Genomic DNA, 10,063 nt, shown 5'->3' with positions numbered 1-10,063 from the left:
ATACATATATGTAATATATATAACATATATATCTCCTACGATATATATTATATATACATATATGTAATATATATAACATATATATCTCCTAATATTGTGAAATATATATATATATATATATATATATATATATATATATATATATAATTTTTTTTTAGATTTGGTACTTTGGTGGAATATAGATATTTAAGTATGCCATTATGATTCTTTGAACATTCTCTAGTCTTAATGCTGCTTAGTGTACTGTGTGTCTCTATGTGTGCATGTGTGCATGTGTGTGTGCACACTTCATTCCTGGTAGCTTTGGATGCCTAAAAGAAATGTTGCATCTCTGGAACTGGGATTGTGAACTACCTTGTGGGTTCTAGAAATTGAACTCAGGTCATCTCAAAGATTAGGCAATGTTCCTAACTGCTGAACAAATTCTCTAAACTCCTTATATCCGATGCAATATCTCCCTTTTCATCTTGAGTTTTAGGAATTTGCATATCCTCTCATACTTTTAGGTAAATTTGGATAAATATTTGTCAGATTTACTTAATTTTCTTAGAGAATCAACTTTTTCCTTTCTTTTATTCTGTATGTTGATTTTTGTTGTGTTGTTTTTATTTTATTAATTTAGACCCTAGATTCTTTCAGTCTGCTCTTTTGGGGTGTTATTTCTGCTTTGTTTTTCCTGGGACATTCAGGTGTGACAATAAGTTATTAATATAAAATATCTCCAGTATTTTGTTTTGTTTTATTTGTTTGCTTATATAGGCACAGTGCTATGAAATTCTCTCTTAGAATTGCCTTCATTGTGACAAATAGTTTTGAGTTTGCTGTGTTTTCATTTTAATTCAATTATGAAAGCTTTTAATGCCTGTATTAACTTTTGTCTTGATCCAATTTTTATGTAATAGTGAGTTCATTAGTTTCCATTAGTTTGTATAGTTTTTGTCATTTCTATTTTGTTGCTATCCAGCAGTAACCTATGGTGTTCATATAGAATGCATGGTATTATTTCAATGTTTCTGTATCTATTAGGATAAGATTTATTTCTAATACATGATTAATTTGTGTGTGGGGGGAAGTCCAATGACTACTGATAATAAAGTGTATTTTTTAGCATTTTAGTTATCTATATATAACTGCTAGGTCCATATGGTTTATGATGCTATTTAACTCCAATGTTTCTCTATTTAGTTTTTATCTGGACGAATATCCTATGTGATAAATTGGGGACTGACGTCACCCACTATCATTGTGTTGGGGATCACAAGATTCTATACTTAGAGGTGTTTCTTTTGATTGGTACATGACTGTTTAGAAGCATAATATCCTCTTGGTTGATTATTTTCCTTGAAAAAGAGACATTTCCCATCTCTTCTGATTAGCTTTAATTTGAAGTCTACCTTGTCAGATCTTCAAATCACTATGTTTTCTTGTTTATTGGTTTCACTTGATTTGAATAACCTTTTCCATCCTTTTACTCTACAATGATATCTGTCCTGGGTGGTGAGGTGTATTTCTTGGATGCAGCAGAAAGATGGCTCTTGTTTTCTAATCTAGTCTGTTAGTCTGTGTCTTTTTATTTAGGGAATTAAGATAAGTAATATCGAGAGTGATTATTGAACATTTTTGGTGATTCCTGTTTTTCTGTCCCATTGTTATTTCTTTTCTTCTTTTGATTACATGGTCTGAAATTATTTATTCCCTGTATCCTCTCGGAGATCATTTGTCTTCTCAGCACACTGAAAATGTTCTTCTATTGTCCTCGGTAGAGTTGGGTTGGAGGAAAAAATTATTTAAATTTGTATTATCATGATATGTTTTTCTGTTTTTATCAATTGTGATGGTTCTGTTGGGCTTGCATTTATAGTCTTTTGGAGATAATATAACATCCATCCAGGTCCTTCTGGCTTGCAAAGTCTGCACTGAAAGGCAAGCATTATTTTACATAACCTCCCTTTATATGTAACAAGAAGGAAAGCTCCATAGATGTGTTGCGCATCCCTGTGAAGAAGCCATAATGATCGTACATCATTCCAATTTTAGCATATGTGTGGGCAAAATGAACATTCGCTAAGAATTTTATTTTTTACATGATAGGATATTAAGATAATGCAAAGTTCTCTAGACCTTCCAACCTCAGTGTGTTATGAGTAAGTATTTATTATTTACTTATATGGCAAGTTTTATTGTAGTCTGAGGAAACAGATTTTATTTCTTTTTGTTTTTGCTATAATAACCTGCTATTGTACACATACACACACACACACACACACACACACACACACACACACACACATTAAGATTGTGTACCCAGAATAAGAAATAGATTATGAAAATAAAGGAAAAAGGGAGCATTCTTCATTCAGACGTACACTCATTTTTCTTTTGTAAATTAACACTAAGTGTATTTGCTTTGGTATTTTCAAAAGGAATTTTATGGGTCATCAAAGTAACGGAGTAAAAGTAATTATAGCAAGACATTAAAAATAGGTGGTTCTCATCCTGGGTAACAGTTTTCGGGAGTAGCTCTCTTTGTAGCCTTTCTTCCGTTACAGGCTTCTGACAGGCTGGATGTTGGAGTCTGCATAGGAGCTATTGCGGTGGAGTTCTCAGTATCCTCCTTGATAGTCTGCCCACTTTCTATTTTCTGTCTACTAGAACTTCCAAACTCCTTGATAGATAATTGCTTTTGAATTCTTCCGGAAAGGATTTTGCTATCTATTTTTACAACAAGTGACAGTGAGTAGAAAAATTAACTAATTCATATTGACTTTATACTGTGTTTATTAACCTTGTATTTGCAGTGTGTGCCCTCTAATGGCACCATGTTGCTATTCTTGGGCATGTGGTATTTTTTACTCATTAAAATGAGGGAATTTTATTCTCAAAGTATCAGCAAAATTCCACATATCTATATCTATATCTATATCTATATCTATATCTATATCTATATCTATATCTATATCTATATCTATATCTATATCTATATCTATATGTCATGTGTAAACACTTATAACCATGTTGATATTATACAGAATGTGGGTTATTTATTTTGGTATTAATTCTGTAATCATTCATCTTATTAATTTTGGAACAAAAATAAATTTCTACCTTTAAGATGTCACTGTGGTAGAAGAGTTGAGTGAGTTTGTTACACTTTATTAAATGGACCTATTCAGACTTGAAAAGAAATAATTCCCATATGATCTGATTTGACAATATTCTGTGTAATGATAAACTAATTAATTTAGATAAGTTAGGCCAAGATGTTCTTTTGCCCAATGGCTATCTTTTTGCTTTTTTAAAGTAAAATTCTAAATGACTTTGATCTTTGCGTATCATTTCCCTGCATACTCTAGGATGTTGTTTCTCACCACTCATTCAGTTTCTCATCTACACAACCCTGGCCTTGTGAGCCAGGATTTTGAATGTATCATCACCCAGAACATTCTTTACACATATATTTTCTCCACTTATTTCCTGCCTCTGGTCAAATACCATCGTTTAAAAAGAAAGTTCTCTCCCTCTTTACATGAATTAAGTACATTATCCTGTTATTATTTGTCTCATGGTGTTAATAATTTTCTTTTTAAGTAACTATTTTGGAGTATCTTTCATATCAAATAATCATATGCGATTATTTAAGTAAGAAATTATATTAAATTTGATTAACCAGACAACACAGATAACCAGATAACCCCTTTACTCAGGATATAGACAATTTACATTGTTTCCTGAAAGATCTTGCTGAATGTCAGTAACTTGATACCAAGCTCATTGGTCTGTCTTCTCTAAATAGAGAATAACCTTGCCTCTTCTGGAAGTTCATACTAAGCGAGTAAGTTAGTGATCTGCCTTGAAATGTTTTTGATTTACATATATTACTACTATGTATTCTCATATATTGTTACTTCTACTGTAAAACTATACTACAGAGTATATCAGGAAATGAACATGTATGTATTTGTTTCTGTATTTGTTTTCTTTTGTGATTTGATCACATACTTGGGATATTGGGTCTGGTGCAGTAGAAATGTTCCAGTTCAGATCATCACCATGGAGATTCCTTCGGGTATTCTAGCACGACCATAGCAGTCTGTCTTCCCCTCTCCTGTTGCCTGACAGCAACTGTCTTAATTAGGGTTTCCATTGCTCTAAAGAGATCATGGCCAAGGGAACTCTTATAAAGGACACGATTTAATTGGGCTGGCTTACAGTTTCAGAAGTTTGGTTTATTCTTATCAGAGTAGCAAGCATGGCAGCGTGCAGGCAGACACTGTGCTGGAGAAAGAGCTGCTGAGAGTTCTACATCTTGATCAGAAGGCTCTCTTCTGTATGCAACCCAGAGGAGGGTCTTTTCTGCACTGGGTTGAGCTTTAAGGTCCACTTCCACAGTGATGTACTTCCTCCAACATGTTCACACCACCTAATAATGCCACTTCCCATGGCCCAAGCATATTCAAACAACCATAACAACTATTACTATTACTGTTTTCCATAGGGAATGTAACCAATTAATATTGCCCTGCCCTCTATAGAATTACTTGTGTCTATAGCTTGTTACTATTTATTGCTAATTGATATTTTATGAAGTGTATCAGTTTGTATAGCCAGTATCAATGAAATTACATATTAATGGTTTCAAGTTTTGTACTATTTTTAGTAAAAAAAAATAGTATTACTGCTTTGTGTAGACATTGATCTCTATCTGTGGAATAAATGCACCAAGGAATAACTGTTTAGGCAAATGAAAGTTGAATGTTTAGATTTATTTTCAGTATCTAACATAACATATCTTTGGTTAGCCCTAGAATCTAAGCATCTTCTCTTATTTTTCTAATGTAGTTATTGTTCTACATTTAAATCCATGGTTCATTCTAGGTCATTTTTGAAAAACAATATTTAAGGATTAGTCATAGATAATTTTTCTTTCTGTTTTGCCAATGAGTATTCAATTTCTTCTGCACAATTTCTTGATAAGTCCCATCCATCCATCCATTTTACTGCCTTCTTTCTTTATCCATAATCATTTAAACATCTTTTGCAGTTTCTTATTCCATTGACCTATGAATCTATCCCCTCACAAGTACCAAACATCCTTGATGACATATAAGTTATTTGTTAGAATTTTCCAATTTTAATAGAAGTTCTTTGTGCAGAATAAGTTAGAGTCCTATATTTAATTTTTGTCTCTAAGCTTATTTGTCTAAAGTTTGTGACATCGTACTCTACAACTATTTGTTAATGTATATTTTATTCTTAGTGCCTCAGATACATTACTGAACAAAATGGTGAAGAATTTATGACTGATAGCTATGTGTTCATGGCAAAAACTCTAACTACAAATGACTATAGTAAACAGGCCATTTTTTTCTAAGACTGAAAGAAAGACTTAAAATCGAAGGATATATAAGATTAAGCAAAGAAAAATGTCACAAATTAAGAGGAACTGTGAAAGATATGTAAGTACACTGTAGCTGTCTTCAAACACTCCAGAAGAGGGAGTCAGATCTTGTTACAGATGGTTATGAGCCACCATGTGGTTGCTGGGATTTGAACTCCGGACCTTTGGAAGAGCAGTCGGGTGCTCTTACCCACTGAGCCATCTCACCAGCCCCGAAAGATGATTTTAACTGGCAGATAAGGACCTGGCAAGAAGATGTTGGGTACCTGATGAGAGTAATAGAGGTACTCTAATCAAACCTCTCATATTTCAGTATGTTTCTTATAATTGAAGAATATCATATCAAAAAGAATTTGAACTCAGGATAGAATAAGGAGAGATTTGACTAGCCAAGTAGAAGATAGAATAGTTTGAATGGATTAAATGAGTCATGAGCTAGTCAGGGAATGTGTCAAAGCTATGGTCAAGACATTTGCTAATAAATAGTTTTAGAGTAGTCATTCCAGGTGCTGAGGCTGGGAAAGCTAAACTTGGAATTTATTTTACAATAAATATTATCTTGGAATCTAATACACACATACACACACACACACACACACACACACTTTCTCTTCTGATATTAATAGTCATTAAAAACTAATTCTAGAAGTAAGCATCATCTAGCTTCCTGTATGTATTTTTCAGACTTGAATCTGAAGCAGGTAACTATGAACAAAGTTTGTGTACTTCAGATGTACTTAATAGATTGGGGTCCCTAAACCTGAATATGACATTTTAAATGTTTAGGTTTTCTATTATTCCTAATAGGAACCTTTGAGGTTGCGGAGAAGATGATGGATCCCTGCAATGATGAATCCACCTGGATTGTGGTAATGGTAACCACTGAGAAAAACTGCCTCATGACTCTTCTGCTGCCATGTTCTGCACCAAGAGTGGACACCTTGGGGTTGACTGCTATGTTCCATGTACCCACGATTGTCACTAAGCTGAAAAACAGCACCCAAAGATCAGCTTCAGACTACAAACTACTCAGCACTCAAATTTTTGAGTTCATATGAGACTAACATGAACATCTTACAGAACTCCCATCATCAGCCACCAAACCCAGATACTAATGTGCATGCCAGCAGGATTCTGCTGAAGGGACCCTGATATAGTGGCCTCTTGTGAGGCTATGCCAGTGCCTGGCAAACACAGAAGTGGATGCTCACAGTCAGCTATTGGATGGAACACAGGGCCTCCAACGGAGGAGCTAGAGAAAGTACCCAAGGAACTGAAGGGGGTTGCAACCCTATAGGTGCAACAACAATATGAACTAACCAGTACCCCCTGAGCTCGTGTCTCTAGCTGCATATGTAGCAGAAGATGGCCTAATCGGCCATCATTGGGAAGAGAGGCCCCTTGGTCTTGCAAACTTTATATGACCCAGCACAGGGGAAGGCCAGGGCCAAGTAGTGGGAGTGGGTGGGTAGGGGAGCAGGGGTGGGGGGGTATAGGGAACTTTTGGGATAGCATTTGAAATGTAAATAAAGAAAATAATAATAAAAAAATCAGAAAAAAAGGAAAAAAAATACTTCATCCAAAGATTGGCAAGTGCAACCAAGATGGACATTGTAGAATACTTGGTAGAAATAGCTTTATTATTGTAAATAATTTTACTGTGTTAGAGTTGAAATCTTTCCTTTTTATTTAGACAGAAAGGATGAGATGTTACTGGATACTTTATCACATTGTGAACCCTGAGGTTGTATTATTTCCTGGTAAGACTTGTTTCTAGTTGTGGTGTGGCTCGGTCCTAGCACACACCTTTAATCCAAGGACTTTCCATTTATTGTAAACCTGGTTAAATAAAGTCAACCATAGATCAAGAGATGGAGCAGCCAACCAGTTGATAGAGAATAAACAGAAAAAAATAAAACACTCAGAATGAAAGGAATTCAGAAGGATAGATAGAGAGACACACAGGAACTAGACAGGAGGGATATTCAGTTTGAAGTTTCTGAGACTGCTTGGAGAATGACAGCTTCTTTTTGGGGTGTCAGCTATGGAGGAAAGTCAACTGGGTGCCTCTTTGAGCTATTAAGTTTTTACAACCCCCCAAAACAAAATTTGATGCATATAATTATTGGATAGCATAGTTTGTCCTGGCCTAATACTTTCTTTAGTCTGTTAATACCACACATAATTTACTCAACATTGTATACTGTATAATAGTGTTTCTTCTTTCATATTTCCTGTTTTGAAGGAGAACTGTGAATTTTTCCCTTTTAAGTACATCTTAGTTTCCCTTTTTGCATCTTAGTTTTTAAAATGATGGACTTTATTATGAATTTCAGTACATGTTTCTAATGTATTTTGATCTTATTCATTTCCTTGTTAATTATTCTTATCTTCTTTCCCACCTTGATATATTTTTCTTCATTCTAAATAAACTTTCTTCTCTTTTAATTTTTCTCTGTTTCTCTGTTTTATCTTGATCTGTATCTGAGATTGTTGAACACAAACACATGTGGGAGAGAGAGAGATAGAGATAGACAAAGACAGAGATAAAGACAAAGACACAGGGAGACAGAAACAGAGAAGCAGAGATGAGATTAACTCAAACATGTATTCAGCAACATACTATGTTCTTCCATGATATTACTTCTCACAGTTATAGCAGATAGTTTCTTATTGGGTGTGTGTTCGGCTATCTTTGAAGATTTCAAGAGCTTGCTGAAGACTCACATTTGGTCCTATGTGTTGTAGGATTTTCTCTAACAGTTTATTTACTTTACATTGTAGTAAAGGAAATATTTCACATACATAATAATAATTTATTTTCTCATGATAACCTAAGTTGGCTCTTCTTTTACATGTGTTTTCTTTATTTCAGAAGTAAGTCACAGTGTAAAAAAAGGAAATGAATACATTATTAGATTATAAAATATTTTCCTAAAATGTGATGCTTATTATATATTTACATATCTCTTGACCATTGTGAGACCCAAGGATAAATCCTAGTTTAGAGCATAACACTAGAGGAGTTTCTACAGGTTCAGACAAACACGTAGTTATCCACATACATTATTATAGTATCATATACTTTGAGGCCTAAAAATTCTGTGTTCAATTGTCAACAAAGCCAAAGAAAAACATCTTCTCCATTGTCCTAACTCATCCTGCCCTCCCACAACTTTTGAAATCCTTGGTGTTTTTAGTAATTGTACAGTTCTACCTTCTCTTGAATGCCATGAGGATAGAACCTCACTATCTATATAGCCTTTTCAGACTACCTTCTTTTGTTTACTAGTAAGAACTTGTTTCTTTGATAACTTTTTTCATGAGTTGATAGCATATTTCTCTTTCATTCTATATACTATTCCATTGTCTCAATATATCAGGCTTTGCTTATTTATTTTATTGTGAGATTCATAAAAAAGCACTAAGTTTATATTATTCCAGCTTCCCTTTTCCCTTTCAACTCTTCCCATATCACATTTTCAAACTCATATTTTCTTATTTGACTGTTATTATTGTTATTGTGTATATATATATATATATATATATATATATATATATATATATACACAAATGTATATGTGCATATGTGGGAGTATGTAAATGTATGGACAACCTACTAGGTCCATATGCTCTTATGTATGTACATTTGTTCAAGACTAGAATTGGATGATCTGTTTGAGATATCTCTCTCTCTCTCTCTCTCTCTCTCTCTCTCTCTCTCTCTCTCTCTCTCCTACAAACTATTTTTGTTGCCTAAATTCTGAGTCAAGTTTCTCTAAGTACAGACTCTATAACTAGGGGATTGTGCAGACATAGTTTTTCAACTTCTCTGATTTGGTTCCAGGTAGGATGGTTGTCAGATAACATGAGAAGTGGACATCTACTTTATAAGAATATATGAAATGCTAGCCCATAGTTACTTACCATTTTGTATTCTCACCAAAAACAAATTACAGATCCTAATGCACTGCACTCTTGTCAGCAGAATATTCAATATCTTCTTCCATCTTTAATTTGCATTTTATTGATGCCTAAAAAAATCTTAAGAATGTTTTAATATATGTATGTATCCTTTTTATTGGATATTTTCTTTATTTTCATTTCAAATGTTACCCCCTTTCCTGGTTTCCCTCTGAAAAACACCCTCATCCTACACCCTCTTCTGTATATCTTCACTGGTGAGATATCTGTTACATCCTTGAACTTTTTTTCAGTTTTTTTTTTAATTTAATTTTATTTACTTATTTGATTATTCACTTTACATCCTGCTCGCTGCCCCCTCCTGGCCACCCCTTCCCATTATCCTTCTCTGATTCCTCCTTTCCTTCTTCTTTGAGCAGGTGGGGCCCCATTGGATGTACCCCCTACTTAGGCACTTCAAGTTTCTGCAAGGCTAGGTGGTTGCTCCCCCAATGAGGCCAGACAGTGCAACCCAGCTAGTAGAACATATCCTACATATAGGCAACAGTTTTTGGGGTAACCCCAATTCCAGTTCCTCAGGGCCCACATGAAAATCGAACTGTACATCTTCAACCATTTTTTTTAACTACTCAAATGTTTTATTTTAAATTACTGATATTCAGAGACTTTTATGTTTTAGATTAGTCTTTCACTGGATATATTTGGGTTTTTCTTAGTGTATGACTTCTCTTTTTTATACTT

Source organism: Mus pahari, chromosome 6 (genome assembly GCF_900095145.1).
Source record: "Mus pahari chromosome 6, PAHARI_EIJ_v1.1, whole genome shotgun sequence".
Taxonomy (NCBI): domain Eukaryota; kingdom Metazoa; phylum Chordata; class Mammalia; order Rodentia; family Muridae; genus Mus; species Mus pahari.
The sequence above is the reverse complement of the archived record's forward strand: the minus strand, read 5'-3'. Positions refer to the sequence as shown.